The following is a 23,162-nucleotide window of genomic DNA, read 5'->3' on the forward strand; positions in this document are numbered from 1 at the left end:
ATAAGGAAGGTGGTCTACCCTCGAAGGTGTAGCTGACCTTCTTGGTGACCTAAGAAAGGTCATTTCATTGCTTTCATCACTTTCTGATCCTGCTTTTGTCTGCATGTCAGCACTTACTGCAAGGTTTGTGTGATAAGGAATGTCTCTTACCCTGCTTTTATACAGTGCTGCTTGCACTGGTGTTTCTGTTTACTAGACATTAAAAAAAAAAAGAAAAAAAAAAGAAAAAAGAAATTCAAGCCCATTTAAAAACTAGAAGAGATACAAAGCTGACCTTTTCATTGCTTCATCCAGCTCGTGTGCAGCACCCTGGACGACACTGTTGTGATTTGTCCATGTACATTAGTCTTACAATAAAACACCCCAATTTCATACACAGGAGAGCTGTGGGTTCAGAAATAGCACATCGATCAGGCCCCATTGTAAATATAATATGATACAGAGTGTAGATCAATATTCTGCTGCGCCTGCTACTACAATGCAGAATGCGAGCTAATCATTATTTTTAGCTCCTAATAGCTATGGGAGCTTAATTTCATCATTTTAAAGGTGAATAGAAGTGTTTGAAAAACAACCCCATTAGTGGCCACTGTGTGAGTCCCCATCAGTGTAGGGGTGGAGCAGACAACAGTCACACACAGGCACTGCACGAGACCATTTTCTGCTCCTGAGCCCAAGGCATGGCAACTGCTCTGCTCCCCCTGTGCAGACACTTTCTGCAAAGGCAGAAGTGCCTTTTCTGCCAAGTTTTTCAGAGCCCCAAAATGTTTGGGAAAGGCTGAGTGCAGGTCTGCACTTGCACCACAGTGCATTTCCCCCAGCTGGGCAGGCTGGGTGCAGTGTCTGCCCAATGAGTCGCATTCCATACACAAAACCTGGATGAATTTCTTCTCTATGGAGCTGCAGACAACACTGAACAGCTCAGAGTGTAAAGCAACCCAAACTTGCTCCAAACAATGCCCTCCTCTTTCTCTGAACACCTCCCATTTCCATCCTCTCCTTCCAATACTGAGAAAATCCAATTAAACTGATGGACTCAGTGAACTGAGTTTTGTCTTTCAAGGACAAAAAAATCCAAGAACTGAACAAAACAGCAATTTATAAAACAGAGAAAACAAAAGAGCAAGCCAGAAGGATAACCAAGATTAAAAAAATGAGGGAAACCCAGCAACTTCAGTAACATTTATGAAACCTTTCCTAAAGAACAACTATAGGACAAGTTTATTCCCTCTGATGCTGTTACCTCCCTTGAAGTCTGAGAATGCTAAGGTCCAGGACTCCTGGTCAATCTTCTCAGGTTGACCACCAAGGCCTTATCCAGACTGCAGCTAAACCCAATTGCCCAAGCTGCCAGTAGTTCACTCAAAAATTCATGAGAACAGAAACAACCACCTGTAAATGTCCTCTTAGATGTAGAAGCCACTGATTTTATTTAGTTAAAACTAACCTTAGGTAATTGTCTTTCCTGTTTTCCTAAACATTAATTTCTGGTGTTTGAACTTCATTTCCAATGTTCAAACTTCAGTAATTGCTGCTTTAATCTTTTGCCGCTTCACATGTTCTTGGTAATAGAGAATAATAAATGTAAATGTAACATTTAGGCCATCAGTAATTTATCCTGGGAGAGCAGTTCAAAGGGAGCATCAGCTTGAAACTATTGGTTCGTTTGTGAAGTTTGAGGCAGGAGACCCAACTGTCATTTGACTTCAAGGAGCCTTTGTACAGGACTAATTATAAGACAAAGCCACTGGACTTGTACTGATGAGTTATTTATATTTTTGATGAAGTTATCTGCAGTTATTTTTTGATCTCTAATTAGAGGTGACCTCCAAAGCAGGGGTTTGCTTCATTTTCCGGAAGAGCAGCTCAGGAATCGTTCAATCACTCACTTAAAATAAATACCACGGTGATCTCAACACTCCCTAGAGTTGATTCTTAGTTAACAAGAGAAGAGAAATATCCGATTAAGTTCCCAGAGCTGGCTCTCTGAGTGGCCAAGGGCTTTTTTAAAATATGTCACACAGATGGAAAATGTTTTCCAGTGGTATCTACAGCGAGTCACGACACCCTTTTTTAGATCCTTCATAATTTGTGGAACAGAATTAACAGCTGTTTTTAAAGTAAAATATACCCCATGGGAAATGGGAGGAGAGGATGAATCCTGACGCTTCACTTTCTGACATTCTCAGACCAGGAAAGGAAAGGTTTCATTTTTGTCATTTAAATGCTAATATAATTTCTTGACCACCTGTCACACCATAAAATGTTTTCCGTTGCTTTAATCACATTCTGCTCTCCTCAGCAGAAAATTAGCTGATGCTAAAATACGAAAAGATTATTAGAAAACTTTTATTTTTATGGGTAGATCATTTGGTATGTAGGAATGATCTACTTGGGGCAATCTCTTAATCAAATGCTGATGCATGCAGCAGTCACTTTCAAATACCAGGGAGAACAAACTGATGTATCTGATGGCCTCAAGGTGCACTAGGGGAGTTTTAGATTAGATATCAGGAAAAAATTCTCCACAGAAAGGCTTGTCAATCATTGGAACAGGCTGCCCAGGGAAGTGGTGGAATCACCATCCTTGGAAGTGTTCAAAGAACATGTGGATGTAGAGTAGGAGGACATGGTGGTGAACATGGTGGTGGGACTGGGTTAACAGCTGGACTTTGTGGTCTTGGAGGGCTTTTCCATCCTTTATGATTCCATGCCCTGCACCAAAAGTGTATCTACAGCTCTCCATCCCTAACTTCTGGTACTTCCAGTAGTGAATGCCACATCCATGGGATAGAACAATATTCCTTCATCTGCAATGGATGAGATTACTCTAACTCCCTCTTATAGAAGCTTTTCCAGAAATGAAGCACCTCTCCCATATTTTAGACAGACACAAGCTGCCTTCTCTACATATTTCTTCTCATTATAAATAAAGTGTATTTTCAGCTGTTTTGACTAGACACTGTTTTAAAGTTATTAAATAGAAAAAAAATCAAGGTGCCTGGCAATATCTTTAAAACCAATAGGAAATTGTAAAGACACTAAACCATATCTGGAAGGAAGCAAGGGATGAAAACCTGGGAGCAGCAGCCAGTTCAGCAGACATTGAACAGATCTGCTTTTACAGGACAGCAAAAAGGTTTGGTCTGATAAACCCTGATGAGTAGTTTCAACCACAGAGGTTCAGGAATTAGAGCAAAACTACTGTGCTATGCCTTATTACTTCCTTGATTTCTTCCCACCTGAGTACCTTATTCAAGGTAAATATGAAATATTTACGACCAAATAATTCATTGCTTCAATTTCTACTACTGGTAGTAGCAAATATTTGCTACTACCAATAATTTCATTGCTTCATCCAGCTCATGTATTTGCTACCAAATCTTTGTTTATAGTAACTGTTAATAAAATCCTCCAGCAACATACTTTTTTGCAATTGCAGAATGTTCTGGTTATTATTTCCTACTCTTCCTATGTGAGGATATAGCATGGGAAAATACTTTTACCATCATCATTTTGGGACACAACATATAGTTCTTAGTATGGTAGGAAAATTATAAAATATTATCATTATTTTTAGCAGAAATAACGATGCATTCAAACTTAGCATTATAATCAGAAATTTAGTCATATTCTTCCAGTGAGCTCACCAGCTGGACAGGCTAAATATAATTAAATGGATTAAGTAAATGCTGTTAAATTTATCATTGGGACTAACCAACATGGTTAATTTAATCCATCAACACATATCAAATGTTATTTTACTAACGTATACTAAAAACAATGTTTGATTTAACTTCATGCCTTAGCATCATCTAAGATGATGTTCTTTCCTGGAACAGAGGAACTCAAAGACTGAAAACCTAGTTCTCAGATTCTCATCCTCCTCTTTCTTTCTCCCTACAAGTCTTAACTAAGAATGAGTCCTGAGTCTCCCAGGTAGGTTTTTGTGCAGACTCAAGGGGCATTAAACAATCTCTATCAACCAGTGACAGCAGACTTCCCTAAATTCCTCCAAATAACTCTATTACTGCCCTTAATGGAACAGCACAGCTCGAGCAGTTACGACTGCAGCCAGCCCAGGCACTCCTCTAGTCTGGGATTTGATCTGTAACAATTTGATGATCTGGCCTCATTATCAATTCAACAAATTCTAGCTCCTTTTAATCTCCAGCCTACTCCATTACAGTTGAGTCAGTTATTAATTTCTCATATAAACTGAAAATAAAAAATATAAAAAAGCAAAGCCTTCAGAAAGACTGGATTTTTTGATTGTTTTCTAAATTTCTACTCCGGTGCTTAAAGATGCAAACTGTTCCCAGATATTTCTGAACAGTCCCACAGTTTTAATTGCAACTGGTTATTAGGAATACATTTAAAAATGGCTTGTAATTTTTTTTTCAGATATTTTCTTTATGTTTCAGAGGAACCATGCACCCAAAGTGCAAAAAATAAGGTAATTTTCCAGGCTCCTTTAGACTTTCATTACTGTTCATTTGTCTCCATCACTGCTACAATGAATATGAATTTTCCAATGGAAACTACCCTTTCAAAGCATAGCTAAGTATTTCTAACAAAAAGCCCTGATTATGCAAGATAGATGGGGTTTTTGTGTTGTGGTGGAGTTTTTTTAGCATGTTCCAAGTCTAACATTATAACATTATTAGAAAAAGCTAATGGCTCAGATTTTTCAATCAAATTGGACTGTGTTCTTGAACAAGGCTACATGATTCTTGCAATAGGAGCCACACTGATTTTGGAGTTAGTATTTGTTTTGAAGCCAATCTGACAGCATTTTGACAGTCCCTTTGACACGCTGCAGTTTCTCATTCTAAGACCTCGAAACAGAATACAAGAAACCAGTGAGTGGTGCAGAATCTTGCACTTACAGTTTCAGCAAATGTCGCAGACAGTTTCATCAGTGTCTTTCACACCAGTAGGAAACAAGCAAAGCCTCATCCATTGATGAAGCAAGCCTAAGTTGGGTTTCATGGGTACAAGGGAATTTTTGGATCCTTTGGCAAAGATTCTGCAAATCTAAGATGAAGATAATATGGTACTAGTTGTATGACAACAAATTTTCCCAAGTGATAACACAGTGTTTTTCACAACGTGTAACTCCTCAGTATCAGGATGATCGTTCCACTTCATTATTTACGTTTGCTGCAGCACTTCCAATCCTTGGGAATGAGGTGGCAGCAAGAGAACGTGACATAAATCATTCAGGTGTCACACTGGTAGATATTAAAAAGTCAAGGCTTGCCACAGCACTGGAATAGTTATGTCCTATTTTTAAAATACTGGTGCCAGTCTTCTCCTGTGCACGGCTGCTGAAGTGTAACCTTCAGCAATTCTGGACCATAACTGTAATTGTAAATTTTAAAAAAATTGTTCAGTGTACTTTGAACAGGTATTTATTATGCAGACCACACACACTTCTATATGTGATGGTGTTGCACACAAAGTATTCATAACTGGGAGTGTCTGATGGTTTCAATATGTAAATTCACTCTGCTGTAATTTTAAGCAAAAAAATAAATAAAAAACCAACATAACCTATTACATAATAATCTAAAGCAATTTTTCCTTCCCTAAAAAAGAAGCTACAGGACGCTGTTCAGTCTTTAAGCCTCAGAACTAGTACTTGATTGCACCAAGGCCACTGCCACCTCCCTTTTTAAGGTATCAGACAGAAAAAAACTCTGTCAAAACAAGCCTGAACTGAGTATGTGATTGGAGACAAACTGACGTTCACATTTTCTCTCTCCCATCCAAATAGCAATCTAAGGACAGCATGGTTTTGGTATTTGCATACTAAACAGATGTTGGTATTAATTATTTGGTGAATCCTGAGAGACATCAGTAGCACACAAAGAAATCAACATATTTACACTGTCAGAAACAACTCTGAAAGAAAAGACAGTAAACACAGATTAAATTAATCTGAGAGGTCCATCCAGGGTAGGCAAATACAACTGACAATTTGAATGGGAATGACTAATTGAGCATTATTAAACAATCCATTTTTGCATATCATTTTTTAAAGACCATCATAATACACCAGTGTTGGCAGATTTACAAAAGCAGCGCTAAGCCAAGAGACTGGGACACAACCACCTGGATAATCAAAGAAGAGGAATCGGGGTTCAAACCTTCTGTCACATCTTGAGGTTAGATTTTGTGAGCTACATTTTCCAAGTTCAATCTTTTGCTGAACCTTTGCTGGGAGGCTCACTAGACTTCTAATTGAGGCTGTGAGAATTTTCTTCTGGGTTGGCAATTAAAATCATATTAATAAAAACCAAGCTTAATGTTCAAATGCTAAGATGACTATAGAGAAAGAAGAAGGAAATAGATATTTGTTTCACATAATCTGCAATAAGGGTTTGCATTTTACTTCCTCATTGAAGACACAGGTATCTTTTAATTGGTTTGACTGATCATCAGAGAAGTAGCCAAGTTTGGAAATTCTGGGCAAAGCCTACTCTAAAATGTGGAAACCCCTCCAAACATCTGAAAAAGTTCCAGATCAAAGGTCTAACTAGCACAGACAATTCTGACAGTGTCCAAAAGTGGATACCAAGGGCAGAGGGGAAAGCACACACCACCACCCCTCCTCCAGCATCTGAACATTTCCTGTTCTGGGGCTTTTTTTAGCCAGGTATAGTTTCTGTGTATTGAGTAATTCTCAATGGGTTTATTTTCCCTGAACTGTCTTGAAACCAGGCAAACTTCTGGCACTCCTGGTATCCTTTTGTGGCTTCCTAAACTCAGATGCTTTTAACAAGAAGAATAGTCTACAACTGGTCTGAGCACAGCTCCAGGATCACTGAGGGGCCCCATTTTTGTTTTGGAAGTGAGAATGCTATCCTGCTTCTCCAAATGGCTCACCACTCTATAGACTTCCTTCACTTCCCCACTTGCTTCTTTTCCAGACTGAGATTTGCCCAATCAGTCATTTGTTAGAAGGCAGCCTCATGTCCTCAGTGCAAGTGACTCATACTTTTGATGTGCAAAGAAAGATCAGAGGACAGATTTTTCTGTTCTAAATCCCTCAGAAAAAAACTAGTCTGGATCATTATGTCCTTGTTTGCAGTGAGGCACTGACTTAACAACCTTTTCTTCTCCACGACTCAAAGCACACAGTCCTAATACCTGGGACATTCCACCCTGCTGAAACCATGGAGGGACTGACTCCCACAGAACTTCTCACTGGTAGAAATGATTTACAAACTGCCCCTGTTTGCTGTATCACTAAGCTGTCACAATTTTTTTTTTTTTTTTTTTTTCTCACATTGCAGACTGCATTGCTACATTCCACACAGCTGAATGTTTCTGGGACCCTCAGCCGGTGGAGCACCAGCTGCAGCACATTTACAAAAGTTTGACTGCTGCCCTCTGTGCTTCTCCAGGGTTATACTGGCAATGGAACTCCCTGCTCTGCTTTTGCCTCTGTCCACAAGAGACTCAGACAATGGAACTAAACCCAAACCTGCTGCTGGGGCTTGTGTGGAGAGGGATGTCACTACACTGGACCCAGAGGTCTCCACTCAAAAGTGCTGCTGGAATGTAAACATGTCCTGTGTTTGACTGCTGCCCTCCCCAGTGACATGAACCAATAATGGGGCCTTTGGAAGAAGGCTATGTATTGACTATAAATATTCCAGGTGATGCAACTTCCTTGAAGTTCCCAAATTCTTGTTCTGAACTCAGAAAGGTCATACTGCATCTGCATCAGACAGCTCTACATGTGAAAAACCCAGCTTCCAGTGCAAAACACCTTGGATTCATTAGAGCATCTGTATGGGAAGCCATTAATGCATCGCCTTCCTCACACACAGAATTTTACAATTCCAGCTGTTAATTAAATCACTATATTCTCAATTTAAGCTATCTTAGCATAACTGACTCATACTTTTAGTGTGCAAAGAAAGATCAGAGGACAGATTGCCTACTCTAAATTCCTTTGAAAAACTAATTCAAATCATAATATCCTAGACTGCTTCTCTCCTGTGAGGCCCTTGCTTAACAACCTATTCTTTTACATAAGTCAAAGAGCAATTCAATTTTAAAATCATAGACCTTGAAATTTTACAACTAGCCCAATTATCATTTTAAAAACTGATGATTTAACCATTAAAGTATACCCAATTAGAAATGTCATATGTGCGTAATTTATATAAATGCTACTTAAATCACAATGAAATGGATTAGTTTTCAAGATAATTATATGTAAAATATAACTTAATCATTTCAAATACTGAAGTTTATCCCTATAACTCTCCCTATTTGTCCTTCTTTCCTGGGCTGGAATACAAGTTGGTCATATTTCACCAATGACAGGGTTGAAGTGCAATATTAATGGAACTTAAACTCAAAATTTCTGAAACACAGAAATGGGAAGATGCTCTGAAGCGTATCTGTCCTGAAGGACAGGCACCAGATCATCCAGTACCATTGTCAATATTATTTTTGCCACAGAAACAGAAGGAAAAAAGACCATTTCCAAGACACACAGTGAGGAGAGACTCACAGAAATGGAAGAATATTTTTTTTGCTTGACAGAACAAGAAGTGCCTGGTTTTGCTTTGTACTCAACTGACTACGTCGATAGCTTCAGTCTGTAGGTATTGAATGCTAAAACATATTGCATCATTTTGCTGCCTTTAGAATAACATTTATTACAGATAGCATTGAAAAACATTTAATATTTTCATGAACAAAAGTGTTGAAATGCCTTCACAATTACTGTATAATAACATAGTATTTATTCTGCTCTGAGTGATGAATTTATTCTCTCATGTAATGAGCTGTCATGATTTTCTTTATTGTTGGGTTGTTTTATTTTACCGAGCAGGAAGTTGCAATCTAGTAGGTGTCTAGGTTAGCTTGTCCCCAGAGCAGAATTTGATATGCAAAATACAACTTATTAGTTTTCAATTTGCCACTAGCTTAGTTAGGAGATGCAGTTAAAATTCCTCAGCAGCAGGTAACACTTCTGCATTATAAAATGGTGTTGCAAGTGATGCATAAAGAAAAAACACGATGCAAAGTTAGCTTCATCAGGTTTCACCCAACTTGCAGTTTATGTCCCTCATGAAAGGCAGCAGGAACAATGCAATTTATCTGCAACTCAAACACCCAACTGAAAAGGCCAGGATGGTTTATTGTCAGCACATTTAACCTGTCCCAAAGGGTGTAGTGGCATCTAGCTAAAAGATGAATTTATGGTATAGTGGTCCTTTCTTGTTGGACAGTAATTAAAAAGGGAGAAGGTGAGGATGGCTGCTAAGACAATGAAGATTCAGATGTGAAGGCATGTTGATTACAACCTGAACATATTACAGACACTATTTAATGTGCTTCATCAAATAAATTTCCTCAGAATTAAAATCAGACGGATTTAAATATTTAATTTGAGAAATTGGAGATTAGGGCAGAGGAAGAGATTGTCCAGTGGGCAAGCAAGATTGCAGTAATCCAGAACAAGAAGGGAAAACGAAGCTCAGTGTTTAAACACCCAGAAGAATTTCTTCTATAAGATGCAGGTCCATCAATTAGAAATTATGGAGCAAAGATAGGGAGTTCTGCTTAGCACACAATGATCCTCAAAATCCATGCAAATTCACTTCTGAAATTACTCTGTCAAGATGTTTCTGATGGATGTAAAGGAGTATTCATGTTACCATACTGGATACAAATACTCTCTGTCATCCTAGAATAGATGAACTCAAATTGGGGAAAAACCAGAAGAGTTTCCATGACAAAGAGAGAATGAAGAGGTTATTTCATAAGAACAGATTAAAAGAGAACAATTGAAAAGAACTTGCTTTGTTTAGCCAAGCAGAAAGTCAGAAGGCTACAGTTGGTCTCTCATAATAAAATGAAGATGCTAAAACCAAGGCAGTAAGAAGAATCACAGAATCTCAAAACATAATTGTAGCTGGAAAACAAATTGTTAAAACAGACCACAAAGATTCTTCAATCAGAAATTAGTGATAAAGGACCAGCACCAAAGTATGGATCTAAAATTAGCCAGCAAAGTTACAGTGGCTGAGGTTTTGATACAGGAGGTCCTGTCTGGATTTAGTTCTTGCAACTCACCTTTAAAAAGTGAGAGATACAGCCCATCTGAATTCCTGAGAAATTTCTTGGGGAAGAAAAGCATGATTTGATTTTCTCTGGTGCTAATAGTTCAGTAACCTTCATGAGACAAAACTTTTCTATAATTATGTGGCTTTCTATCTTCCAAACTAGCAAAATACCAATAAAAGCACACCAAAACCATCTTTGGTGTAACCAAGCTTGATAACCCATAACCTCTGTCAAGAGGGAGACAGATTTCCATGCAGATCAAGCCATGGTGTTTGGTTTTGCAGAGCAAAATGTTGATTTCCCCTATGGCCAGGTCCTACCAGGAGCAACTTGATGACACCAGTGACCTAAATATCACAGAATATTCCGAGTTTGAAGGGATGCACAAGGATCACTGAGTCCAACTCTTAAGTGAATGGGCCTTACAGGGAACAAGCCCACAACCCTGGCATTATTAGCACCAACTAAGCTGATCTCAGTGGCAGTTATCTTGAGGTCAATGATTATTCCTAGCACACAAAGTACTTCCAGAGCCTTCGAGATTATGCCCAATACACCTGGTGGTCATAGATATATCCTGACCTGTGGGGCTGACTCCATGTGCAGGTATACAGCATAACTTCTGTTTAAATGATGATACAATAAGACAATGACAGTACGATGAAATGATGCCAAATGTTCCATAAAGTCAATAGGCTTGAAAGTGGAAAAAATATGACTGGAGTGAATGACTGTAAGGCACAGTAAATACATTCCTTTTATTAGTTGTTTACAGTCGTGGCAATAACATGGGTATGCTATAATGTGTATGTGTTTATTTGCTGCATGGAAGATGTATTGCCACAAGCTATTTGCAGCTGACAGTCCCGGCAAAACAACATTTGTAATGCAAAATCAGCATATAAGGGGCTCATCCTCATTAAGTATGCAACAAGGCATGACAACTCAATAAAATATAGGGATGCTCTCAGCAAATGTCAGATCTGTCTGCCTCTTGACTGATTATGATTTCTACTCTTACATGCCCGTGCACCTGTACTGGGTCATTTTTTTTAATGGTTTCACACTCTGACTCATGTTTTCCAGGTGATTTGGCTCAGAAGGCTAAACCCAAGAAAAGAAGGGACATTCTAGGAAGGACTATTGGCTGACTTTGTTTTATTTCTTCTTTGCCACGCTGTGCAAGGGACCTTTACTCTGAGGTACTTCATGCATCAGTGACACACACAAACTAAACAACAAAATGAACAACACAGATTTTTCCTCTAATACAATGTGCTACTTAATAGATGCTTTTTTTCTATGATCTCTAGGCTGAGGTGAAGAGTAAATTATTTGCACTAAGTGATTCAGTAAGTCAATGCCAGAACCAGATGGAGAATAAGACAATCGTCATTAATAAGTCACAATTACAATCACTATACCAGAAACCTAACAAGAACATTTTACAGTTTGTGCAATGAAGACAGTAGGCCTAAATTCTAAGCTTGCTGTGGTGGAAGTTCTCGGATAGTGCCACCCTAAAGGGAGTATTCACATATTTGGAGCACCAGGGAAAAAGAGTTTTCAAAAAAATACTGATCCAGAATTGTCAGATTTTGCTTAGACTCTTGATTTCAGGTCATTCTTCTCTTCAGCAACCTGATCAATTTGTGTGATTTATAATAATCTATAGGTGTTTGCAATAGCACTTCTATTGCAGGTTTCTCCATGTGTCTTAACACCAAGTATCACAACTTCAATGCACTTTGGGAGAGAGTCTGGAAAGAGAGCAGGGGGCACGGACACAGACTTGCTCCTGAGGGATTCCCAGCATGGGTACTCATGGGTTTCCAGACAAAAGCAGAGATGACTTCTGATCTGACCAGACTCACTTCTTATTATTATTTCTATTCTTCTGAAGGAAATTTCAGTTAAAATTAATTTCTCACAGAGTAAATTGGCTCTTTCATTTTGTATATCCCATTTTCATTGAACTCTCCTGCCTTGCCTAAGCTATGCCTGTAGCTCATCATTACTCATAACTTCAGTTATTTAACCTTTTGTTTGCTTCCTAAGGACCTAGACACCCAACACTGGAAGTGGTGGCTTTGCTATAAAAGCCTGACACCTGAAATCTGGAGAACTACTGTCACATATTTCTACACATGGAAAATCTGGCAGAGGACAACGGACGCTTGGCAATCTTTCCTTAAATCCATGCACTTAGGAGTAAAGCAGCATGCTTAGCCTTCGAGACATCAAATTGGTGATGGCCACTCCTTCATGGCTAGAGACCCTAAATAACTCCAAGGTAGCAAAAAGCTCCAATGAAAAGAATATCCTCACAAGGATAGATCATCCCAAGCAATTTCCAGTCAAGAAAGACTTGCAGTGTTAACTGCTTAGATCAAAAAGGAAAAAAAAACCCTAAAGAATGGATTCAGTGATATAGTAGAGCTCTCTTGATGCCAGGGTCTTTATTCATTAGATAAGAATAACAAAAACCAATTTATTGGCAAAAATCCTACTTCACAGTACTAGCAGAAGGGGCTTGGAGGAGTAGCAAAAATATCTCGTTAGAAACTATTACACCAAATATATTCCCCAGCTGATCCTGGACACTGTCCAAAAGAAGGGCTCTGACAACAAATATCTGATTCTAGAAATCAGATGCACAACCCTCATCACAAAAGACAGCCAGTGTGCACTTGGAGTGATAAAACATGGAATTAGTTTTAACTGCTACTTCTCAATTTTTGGTTCCTGAATGGCTAATGGAATCATCTTTAAATAATCACTTTATACAAGTTATTTAGAATGTAAGATTTTGCTGAAAAAAACATAGGACTTCCAAAGGTGACCAAGGTCTTTTAATTTTACTTACACCCACTTGTGAGATTGAAGGTAGCAGTCTCATGCCTTGCTGTTAATTATTTTGATTATGTATCGTATACTTTAAAGCATTTTCTGATTGACTTTTCTTTGTAAGGAGATGTAGTTTGTAGAACACACTTTTTTATCTCTCTGCAATTTCCTTTTAATTATTAACACTGGGAACTCTATGTAATATCCTGACATTTATTATTTTTCTTTTTGGTATGGGAAATTAAATTGTATATGAGATCACATAAAAGCAAATGTGAATTTTAGAAATAAGAGCGCTACAGTGACTACACAGAAAGTTGCATGTAGTTAATTAGGTATCTGGGAGTATCTTACTGATTTAAAGGTGCACTGGAAAGGGCTTCTGTACATTTGCCTCTTCCATGGCACAGCCTAATTATCAGTGGCAATACAAAGTGGAAGAGAAGGAAGGGAAAAGGTTGTTTCCCTTTGATTCAGGTTTTGATTTGCAGGTTTTTCCTTAAAAGCCAAGACAATGCTTGCTTCTTACCTTACCAAGGATACAACATTTTTAAGAGCTTACAATGGACATTAAATAGCAAATTCTCTAGAAAATTAAGTCAATAATCAGTCTGTGTTAGTCTATTTGAGCAAAGAACAGAGTGTGAAGGATGGAATATATGAGTTACACCTTTCTTTAAAGAAATTATTTGATATTTTTATTGTAATATCTTTCAATTAAAGTGCTATATTTCCACAAGGAATTAGAAGTATTAGCAATTTGGCTTGTGGTCTTATTTCTTACTCTCTTTCTTCTGCTTTTCATATTAGCTAATATACTGATGAGCATTACACTTATAAAATTATATGACATAGATCCTGCCATTCCATTCCTCCAGCGGAACAGAACCTGAGCCAGATTTCTCACAGCCAAAAGTAAGAAGAAATGGCTTTCATATTAAATTCATTAAACTGGTGTGACAAGCACCTATTTAACCAACTGTGGTGGCTGGCTGCAGTGGGGAAGCTTTTAGAATAGATAAGCTGGATGAGTTATATTTTTAATAGACTGCTGCACGGCTAAAGTGATCTGTAATATAGAATTGGGGAAATTCTATACTCCACTGCATCGGTGCTAATTTGAAAGACCCTCCTAGCTAACGCTCCAGATTTGTGTCTCTGAATATGTGTGAAGGCTGATACATTAAAATGAGTTCAGGTTAGGTTCATTTTTGCAGAAGGGCTCATAGCAGGGCTTCATCACATGGAGAGGAGACCCGCGAGCAGCCCCATACCAGGACTGCTCTCCAACAGCCATTAACTATGGCTCCCACATTGAAAGGACTGACAAGGACCATAAATTTGGGGCAAAAGTATTTCAGTCACACTACCTGGCTTTTAAAATTGCAGTTAAGAAAATGCCAGTGGGATGGCATTTCCATGGATGAGAGCCTTATCCGGGCTCTCCTAACCCTGGGGGGATCAAAATGCGCTGCTGCGCTCAGCTTTCCCTTGTGTTAGGACACAGCTTCACTTTGCCAGGTGAATCAGAGAGAAGGTTTGAAAGGCTCTTGCTGTTTGCCACACCAAACCGCTCATTTTTGGCTGTACAGAACAACTGAGATAATCTGCAATAATCTGACTATTTTTCAGCTTCACTGCAAACACGAGGTGTGAAATGACTCATGTTAAAAAAAACAAAACCCTAAACAACAAAAATCCAACCACACACAAAAAAATCTCAAACCTTCAAACAACAGTTCGTTTTTTAACTTTTACTGCCACTTCACCAGCTGTTAAATTGTGACATACACACCCCGCTGCCCAGTAGTCTCAAGAGTTTTAACCTGAACCAGAAAGATGCCTGTCATTTACATAAAAGACAATAAGGAAGAATGTTTCACTAAGAGAAACTGCCTAACAACCCATTAGCTGTCTTCTCTCCTACTTTCACAGCAGATAATTACTTGCACAGTCAATAGTCCTCCAGATTATGCTAGCACCCTGTCTACAGAGTCATTAATTGAGGAGAAGGCATGGAGCAGACACCCATCCTGTAAGACTACATTTATGGGAGAATAGTAAGGGATTAGCAACACTCAGAGATACCTGCACACTCTCCCCATTCCAGAGCAGACAGCTGGGGCTACAAAGGCAACACGGGAAGCTCAGGTAACCAAACTTCAGCTTTGACTTTGATCCTGCATTAATAACTTTCAAGTTCTGCTCTCAACACTTGCCTTCTTTGGGGGAATTTCCAACTAAAACATTTGAAATCCACACAGGACTCAAGTCAGAATGACAGATATGTATATAGGTATTAAAACATGAACATACTAATTTCTGCATTTGCTAAAGTTACGGATTAAATTATTTGATACAGGATTTAAAACAATCCTTTTATTTCCCAAAGATCTAGGAAGAGTCTGTGTTAAAATATACCTGTGAAGCACTATCTTCTAGTGATGCTTGAGAAAGCTGCTGAGATCAACAAAACCTCACGATATTTTTTCATGGCTTCACAGTGAATATTGATATTCCCGGATGTGCCAGAAATAAGCACCAACTCAAGACACTCAAAGTTTATTGTTTTAGCTTGAGCTGTGCAAAAAGACAACTTCTGATACAGAGAATATGAGCAACTGGAGAGATAAAGTGTAAATCTGCTTTGTCTTTTCTTCAGGATCTTTTTTTTTTTTTTTTTAATGGCCTGTGGAATTCTAGCCATTGGAGAAGTTCTGGTGCTCATTTAAAGTCACTGCAGTCAGACACCCCTTTCTCTGAGCTTCAAAAACTGTTATGGCCACAGACCTGCAGTGATTGCTTGCTCGAGGGTGCACTATCCAAGCAGGAGCCACAAACACTGCACAAATCCCCATTATTCTGTTCGTCTCTGTGTCAGCAAGAGAGAAGTAGGAGATGACACCAGGTTACTCAGGAGAAATGGCTCCTGTAATGATCAGCAGTATTGCTGGGGGTGCCTAGGGATGCTTGAAAGGGAGAAAAAAAAGGAAAAGAAAACTGCAGTGTAGAGGCCATCATCCCACATGGATCAAAGGAAACAATACCGAACTGATTGAAATCTCCCAACACATCGACACAGTCTCACGGGACACATAGAAACATAAGAGGAGTCTGATGGAGAAAAAACAGCAGAACAGGAAGGGGTGGGGATGAGGAAAACCTAAACTCCACAGGGAGCTGATCGGGAGAATGAAAGAGAGAACCAAAACCTCAGGATGTTGCACATTTTTGAGAGATAAAGAAAAAAACCCCCAGTGATGTGAGATGCAGAAACAGAGTGAAGAAAGCAGAGAAATACAAGTGTGAAAGACATAGCATAGGCCTGTGTGAAAAATGAGGGGGCGAGCAAAACAAGGAGAAATAAAAAAAAGAAGGCAAAAGACTCCCAAAGGATTAAGGAGGCATCATTAAAACCATAAGATGGCAGGAAGGGGGAAATAAGGAAAAGCTCTACTAATCATCCAGAAAAACAACAGAAGAGGTGCAGTCATCAAAAACAAACTGCTGGGAAGCAGCAAGGTGACTCCCCAGTTTGCTGTGTCAGACTCGGTACTTTTTGCTCAAACTGTTACCACCTTACGTAATTTCTCAACTCTTTCTGTTTTAGCAGACTCCGGAACCACTTGAAAATAAGCTTTTAAAGTAAATATACACTTTTAATTCAACTTTAGAAACTCATTTTTTAAAGTACCATAAATTATGTCCATAGAATATTTTTGGTATTTTGCCAAATAAAATGCTATTTCTGAAGCAATCCATAGGCAAAAGTTAAAAGAGTCATTCCAGACACTTGGCTGTGCCGTATGGAGCATTGCCTGTGCTTCTAGTGCTGGAGGAGAAAGGGCATCTCTGTGGCTGCCAACTCTGGTGCTACAGTAAATTATGCTGCCTCACATGTGCCACCAAGGCCAGCCTTTGCTGAAAGAAATTAATGATAAACAGTAGTTTTCAATTCTCACCTTATTCTGTAAGAAAGAACACATGCATGGCCAGTAAGCCAGCAAAGAAGGAAGTGAGTCATGGAGGTGATGCCAGTGGTTTGATACCAGTTACAAAAAGCTCAAGATGAAGAAATCATAAAAAATTCACAAGTTGAGGATTCATATTGCGAGATACCAAAATCCAAAGAGAAGAAGCAGAGAGGGAGAACGTAAAAGCTGCTGGGGAAGAATTAGCCCCTTCCAAGACCCCACAGGTTCCAGTGGCCCTTGCCACTGGGTGGAAGACTGTGGCCAGCAGGGATTCACCAGATAATGGCACCAAAAGTGTGATCATATTTAATGCCCAACTGGACAACTGATTCAGGCCACAAATCTGTGCTGTAGATTAATAATTGTGCGTTCAAAGGTTGTGTGCATATGACCTTGCTCCGAAATGTCCAAACCCGGTGGAAGATTCCCAAATAGAGTGAGACAAAGATTTGAGGGCTAACTCGTGGAAGCCACACACCAATCTGTGCTTTACTCAAATTTGTTGATTATTTTAACAACAATAACTTTGTTTTTGCATTAGGATAGGTGAAAACCTGATTTTTTAAAATTCAATTGAATATTGTTTAAAAGATCCCTTTGTAGCTGACAATAAAAAATAAACTTGGCCATGAGTCATTCTCTGAAATTTGAAGGAATAAAGGCTTATTTCTCTTTTAAACTTACTCCTTATATTTAGCTGGAAATCTTCAGCACACAGAGTAAATTTTTAAATGAATAGTCCTTGAATTGAGATCATTGCTGTATTCCCATATGTACGCACTCTTCCTTACACACCAGTGCAATTTAATTCTCCTTCCTTTCAGCACCTATTCTATATCAAACCTATGCCTGTCATAGCCTAGAAATCCAAAGACATTTTAATTCCCAGATGGACCCAGTAGGGCAACAGATTTTGTTGCCTCCTGTTCTCCTGTGTGATCACATAAATGGTAGTTGGAGCCCAAGAAACATTAACTGCCAACTGCACACTCTGCTGTGGAATTCCAAGAGGCACTGACACATTTGGTAAATGGCTCAAGTTTGAAGAAAAAAGCTAGAATAGAATTCCCTTCCTGGAGATTTTGGGTTTATGCTTGTAAAAGGAGAGACTGAAAATGTTTCAGCACTATTTTGTAGTAATAAAATGCAATAAATCCATTTTTCTTTTCACTTAAATATGTGTATGAATTGTGCCTGATTTCTGAGAAGATTTTTGAATTTTCATCAGGAAGGTTAAGCTGCAACACTTACAACATAAGACATCATTGAGCTATTGAGTTAGGTGTGCTATCATAATCCATGAGCAAACAAAGTTATGAGGCTGCAGGTAAGGAACTTTTTTAATTTCTTGCCAGTCCTTTGCTTACTATCAGAGAACTGTGCACTCACTGTGCACTCAAAGAGTAAAGAGCAGAAAAGAGCAATGTGTACTCTGTTGGGTTTTCAAAGAAAACTGTTGGAGATCTACAGATGGCAAAAACTTAAACAAATATCAAAATTAAAGGAGATTTTAAAAAGTTCCAAGTGGTCAAAGAGTTAAAGTGCATTGTGACAGATTTCTTTTGGTCCCACAACTCATACAAAATCATGTTTATAAATACTGGGTGGAAGGCCAATAGTCTGCCAGCATTACACTCACCTTCTTTGCAATATTCTTCTCAGGAACTCTGAAAGCTTTTTGAGCCATTGTCCTTTTTTATATTTTTTCCCTTTTACTTTTCTATCCTTATAATCCACTCTCAGACCAGATTAGAAAAGATTTTGGTTCTATACTTCCACAGCCTCCCTTGTAACAAAGTATTATTGAACTTAATCCCAAAACCTGGCTATCCCGAACAACAGCATTGAAGAACAGTTTGAGTGAGATAACCTGGCCCAACACAAAGAGCTGTAACAGTGCTGGGATTATGTCACCCAGGACCTTTTTAAAAAGTGGAGGTTCAACATGGTAAAGACTGATACTCTGCCCATGAAAGAGTTTTGGGAAAAGTTGGTTTAGCTCTTTAATGGAAACATGGCCACAAGTGTGTAACTTCATTGTGCTCACTGGTACATTGTTAGGGATGAAACAGAACTGCTGAGAAGTGGATTACCTCATCTCTGACAACAGTGACATCAATAACAGAGATTGGCTTTAGCAAACTAGAGGAAATATGAATCTATTCCCATTATAAGAACTTTTCATTACTAGTTAATCTACCTGTTGTACTACAGAGCCACCAAAATGAGTGACTCAAACTCATGATTCTCATTAACTGAGATCTTGAACTGCAGCTGGCAGAAGAAATGGGAAAGAAATGGCAAATTAGAAGGAAAGGCTGATGGAGAACTCCAAGAAATATCCATGAATGCAGCAAGTCATTGAAGCAAGTTCAAGCAAGAATTTCATATTTATATACATAAGCAATAGAAAAATTGAGCTGCTGAAATGAAAGATGAGAAAAAAAGATAACCAGTTTATTTTAATCTTACAAGTTAGAGGCAATGACTTTGAGCAATCCCTATTTTAAAAGCTAAGTGCTGAACACCAATTCAGTTATCAGATGAAGACTAAGTTATCAGTTACAGAAATTTATAGAATGTTACACTCCTAAAAATAATACATTCTTGGAAGTTATCTGCTTCATATGAAAAACCAAGAACAAGGAGGTTTAATAGATTTGATTATGCTGAGGCAAACATGTTGTTTTAAATAATTTGTGGAATTTCTCCTCCAAGGCCAGATGGCAAAGGGGATCACAGACTCCTAACTGAAAAAGATCCCCAGACAGCTTTAACTTATAGAAAGCTATTAAAATGTGAAAAAGACAGAATGAAACAGAAGCAGATTGACAGTTTTGAAAACTAAACAACCAAATGTAACATTAGTCTGGATTAGGAGGGAAAAAAATGAAGGAGAAATCTTCATAATTAAACCAGACTAAATTTGAGGCCAGACCAATAGAAGCAGAAGCAATAATGACCTAAGCAGTGTCCTGTCTTTGGAAACTTCCTGTAGCTCACGCAGCAACTCAGTTTTGCAAAAACCTACAGGAGAAGTAGAACTTTTTATAGAGAAAAGAATGTATGCCTGCTTTGCACACTGAAAAAGACTTTCTTCCATTGGCTCTGAAGCCTTCTGTGATATTTCTGCTCCCTGCTCTTAACAGTTTCCAAACCTTCAGATTCGTTGCAGATGTGCTCCTTTCTCTCCTACTCCAACTCCCAGCCTGGAAAAGCCTCTCCTGGCTGAGCTTTTCCTTTGCTGAAAGCCAACTGAGCACTCCCTCCAGAAGGTCTGCACGACCCAGTGCGACAGCCAGAACCAGCCTAAGAGTTGGCTTCCTCCTTGGCTGTGCAGCCACATATTTTAAGAAATATAACAGACTGTAGCACACAGCAGATAGTGAGCAAGTAGAACATGTGCACCATCCATGAAAATAAAAAGGGTAAGAGTCAGGTGTCCAAGGAGTTAACGTACCTTGTAAAAATAATTATTTTTTCTGATGCATGTAAGGAGTCAGAACTGAGAACAAGGATTATGACTAGACTGTGATACTGTGCTTTAAAACACAGTTGAAGAAACTTCAGCCTTGAAGAGCCCCAAAAGACTGCAGGTTTGTTTTTACATACTAGAAAATGAGGTGAATTTTTGGTTCCAAATTACCAGTTTCAGTATCTACTGCAACTTTATTTGAGAATAGAATTGAATATTTAATTTCGGAAATAAAACTCTCTTTGCAAGATACGAAACACCAATTGAGATATTGTCAGACAACATCATAATTTGATGGTTAAGAATATAAAGTATTAGGAAGAGAACATGATTCTTAGTTTAAGTTCAGGGCATCCACAGTACATTAGCCTACAGAAAATAGTGATCAAAATTTGTTGAAAACAACTTAAAAACTTGGCGATTTTCACTTAAAAACAACAAACGTCTATGCAACTTGATTATAAACGAGAGCATCACCTTCAGAACCAGAACTGTCAGATGTGAAAAGTTGTTCAATATAAAGTTTAGAATTTTGAACTCAATAATTGGACGTTTTGCTCAACTATAAGGCCATTGAGGCAAAGACAGCAGTCTTGCAATGTCTTTAAATGCCTTAAAAAAGTCAAAACTCACATCTTCATACACAGGCCTTACTGTGGTAATTTATCTTCAATTGCAGAAAAAGGGGTGAAACAGCTACGTTACCACAACTGTTTTATTGACGTGACTGTTAACCAAAGACATTACAGTAAAAAGTTAGGAGACACCTTTTTTTCCACTTTTGAGAAATAAAAACCTGAGAAATATTCTGAACTTCCAAGGTCCAAAACAAAACCGACGGCTGAAAAGCAAGTACGTGGAAAATACCAAGGGAATGGAGCAATGCAGGAGGAACTTGAAAAGCCTGACAGCTTTTGATACATGTGTGTATTGTCAGGGGGCTGATCTTTTCTTTCCTCCCATGAGGAAGAGAGAATTACTGGCCCTTTAGGAAGCCTGTAACATCCCTTGCACAGTCTAGTTCAAACCAGTTGCTTCAGAGCGGTGTTACTGTAAAGGGAGACAGAATTCCCCATTCCCACATATTTTCCTTTTAGGGTTTGTTATCCTCCTTGTTGTGTGAACGACTTGGAGCTGAGTGCTCTGATCTCTCAGTAGCAGCCCCACGTTTACATTACACTGTGATTAATGGGGAAGGCACTACACCACTCAGCCAGAGAAATAAAAATACCTTTGTGCAGGACAGCACTAATAAAACCAGATTTTCCTCAAGGCAGAACAGATGATGACTTTTTCTTCCTTGGAATGCAAAGAATAACAGAAATATTTATATTTTTATATAAATAAACCATCTGAACACTCAATACTGCTCCTGGTTTTGGTAGCTAACCTTTTGATTGCCTGAGTGACCTGTGTTCTTGACCATAAATGAGTAATTTACTTCAGGTTGACAGCCTTAGTCAATTTGGAGGTAAAATTTATGTACTTGGATTTATTCTTTAAGTAGATTTTTGAGTGTTGCCATAGCTAATGATAAGTAACACTCTCGAAGAGAGATAACACTACTATACCAGGATTTTCACTGAACTGTAGCAAAAGTGATCAGGATGAGGTAGGTATGAGGGTGAGCATCCTTCTGTGATTTATCTGGAGCTACCCACTGCTGAATGGAAGTTCTTATGGTCACAGCTTTCTACAAAAATAACTGTGGCTGAGCAAGAGTTCATTCTCAAGTAAAGGGCAAAAAACATGCTGAAAATTATTCTTCCTTATTGCTCAGATTTGGGGTTTATCTATACAGTGTGTACAGTAATAAAGCTGGGTGGTTTTTTTTTTTTTTTTTTTTAATCTTTCTTTATATACCTATAATCTGGGCACTTTTAACAATGGGTTTCCAAAATTTTAAAACTTATTTTCACAATTCTATTAAATCTTTCTCAGTAGGTGATAATGGTTTGGCTACACAGTACAGTATTCATTTTATTTTTTAACAGCTTCCTAATTTTAAAAGATTTACAGATCCTTTTTTCTTTCTTTGTGAGGACCTTTTCTAAAGAAATAGTTCTTTATTGCTTTGAAGTCTGGTCTTTCTGCTCCTTCTCTCCCATTTCCTCCTCATCTTTTAAAATTTGTTTTTCAGTATTGACAATGAGGATAACATTTAATTAGGGTTTAAAAGAGAGAAAAGAATCTTAATGACTTGACTTGAACTTAGCCAAAACCTATTCATTTGCTCAAAAGTGTTACAGGACAGCAAAGCTTTACAAGTAGATCAGTGTCTTCTGAATGCTTTCCTCCCCTCCTTCAGTGTTACTTTCCTTTAAGACTCCTAGTGTAACCTCTTGAAATGTTTAATGTAATTTCAATTTCCATTGGCAACTAATTCTTAAGGAATATTAATCAAATCGTACATCTGAAATTATCACCAGAGCATCTTGATTCAAGTAAATTACCCTGACATCGTATATAGGAATATTTTCTTAAAAAAATTTAGGAGTAAATAAGGTAATTTCCACCATAGATGGTCAAGAGAAATCTGAAATACAAAATTGAAATCTTTTTTCCTTAAGATTTAAAGCATTTTTAATATGTGATGTGGAAATGTACATCAGCAAACGGGACAGGAGCAGCTCTAATCCCCTGGTGCTGCATCTGGTCCAGGCCTCCAGACTTGGTTACACATGGAGTCTGCCAGTGGTTCACCATATCCTATTTCCAACAGTTTATTACAACTTAAATATCTGTTCTATACCCCAGCACCAGTCAGAAAA

At 38.3% G+C, this 23,162-nt stretch overlaps 1 protein-coding gene across 6 annotated transcripts in view; it reads right to left on the bottom strand.

Moving 5' to 3' along the window:
- Window positions 1-23,162, bottom strand: part of TMEFF2 (transmembrane protein with EGF like and two follistatin like domains 2) — a gene marked incomplete at its 5' end in the record, with an annotated part of 396,858 nt that overhangs the window by 229,139 nt on the left and 144,557 nt on the right. Inside the window, one exon of one of the 6 annotated variants that reach the window (XM_083865161.1) lies at window positions 21,623-21,690. The exons of the other annotated variants lie outside the window; for them this stretch is intronic. The remainder of the gene's footprint in view (window positions 1-21,622; window positions 21,691-23,162) is intronic. 6 annotated transcript variants of the gene reach the window in all.

The sequence above is a fragment of the Zosterops lateralis genome (assembly GCF_965231275.1).
Source record: "Zosterops lateralis genome assembly, chromosome: 7".
NCBI lineage: Eukaryota > Metazoa > Chordata > Aves > Passeriformes > Zosteropidae > Zosterops > Zosterops lateralis.